This window comes from Ipomoea triloba, chromosome 16 (assembly GCF_003576645.1).
Source record: "Ipomoea triloba cultivar NCNSP0323 chromosome 16, ASM357664v1".
In the NCBI taxonomy this organism is placed as follows: Eukaryota; Viridiplantae; Streptophyta; class Magnoliopsida; order Solanales; family Convolvulaceae; genus Ipomoea; species Ipomoea triloba.
The window spans coordinates 17,628,448-17,629,978 of record NC_044931.1 but is presented as its reverse complement, the minus strand read 5'-3'; positions in this window follow the sequence as shown (position 1 = coordinate 17,629,978).

Genomic DNA, 1,531 nt, shown 5'->3' with positions numbered 1-1,531 from the left:
CTTTTTTTTTTTTTTTCAAAATTCAACATTGTGTCATACCTTGCACATTCGAAATAATTTTTAAGATCGAAATAATAGCCACAAGGTTCATGATCCAAATCATCCAAAAATATTTTTCTTCCAAATACTTACATTCAAATACAACCTTTCAAGGTACAATAAATCATATTTCCAAAATCAATATCATTTCCAATTCACTTATAATCATAAGAGTAAGAAATACATATGGAAGAACATTATCACATACATGGGACATGGTCCTTTATAATTAGGCCCTTGTGATCAGTGCCACAACCGAACACTCTAACATTTCCCATTTCCAATGGAAACTGGACTCTAACCTTAAGTGCGCACCCCCAAGTTGAGGATTTCAAGCCTAATCGAAAAGTTCCCAGCCCAAATAGCCAAGATATGTTTCTACTAACTACCCTGTTCAATAGGGTACATGGACCCTTTTCAACCGACAGGACAACACCATAGTGCCCTAGTACCCGTGGATTGTTCCTAGCGAGTACTCCACAATACACAATATAACTTTAACATTTATTATGCAACAACCCACTACAAATCCATCATATCTTCCATAAGTTTGAAAATCATTCTTATGTAATAAAATATAGTCCTTAGGCTCTCAAAATTATTTGTCCAAAAATCAATTTATCAAAAGTCCACACTTGGGCCCTAGTATTTAGTATACAACTAAATACCCCACAAAAACATTCCATATCTCCCATAAGTTTTAAGAATTATAATATAACATATAATATAGCCCCTTAGGCTCCAAAAATAATAGCAAAAAGGATTCAATAGCTCAAAGTCATACTTTTTCATTTTTCATAACACTTTTGCATTTTTCATGATCTTAGGTGTGCATGCCTGAATCGTAAGATTTTTACCTTTGGTATACTGTCTATGTTAATCAAAAGGGGGAGAAAGTGTGACATTCAGGGGAACATCGAGTGCTTTGTATTGAAAGTTTTGGTATTGAATGTTTTGAGTGATCCATGTCTTGGCTTTAGGGGGAGAACATTTGTAAAATCTCAGGGGGAGACATGTATAGATTTAGGGGAGTTGTCAGTTTTGCTGTAAAGGGGGATTTTTTTGGTTTGATCAACCTATGCCAAATGGGAAGATTGTTAGTACGTAGTTAATATGAAAATATTAATTATGTTCTTTTTTTGGCATATGTTGGTCCATTGTAAATATTAGTCAAATATATTTTAGTCTGAGTAAAAATAGGTTGTAAAATCTTGGAGTCTAATTTTGAGGGATTAAGAAGGAGTCCTAGATGCGCTGGTAGAAGATGCAAATATCTCTCAACAAATTTGTGGCTGAAAATAAATCAACAAAAACTTCCTCAACCCCACTACGTAAATCATGCGGGAAGTTGTGATCCAGAAAGTGTAATTTTGTGTTGGAGTTTATTACCGAAATGGTCCCTCGACTATTACAAAATTACCAATTTGGCCCTCAATAATTTTTCGTGACCAATTAAGTCTCTCGACTTTGAAAATTTTAATTAATTTGGTCC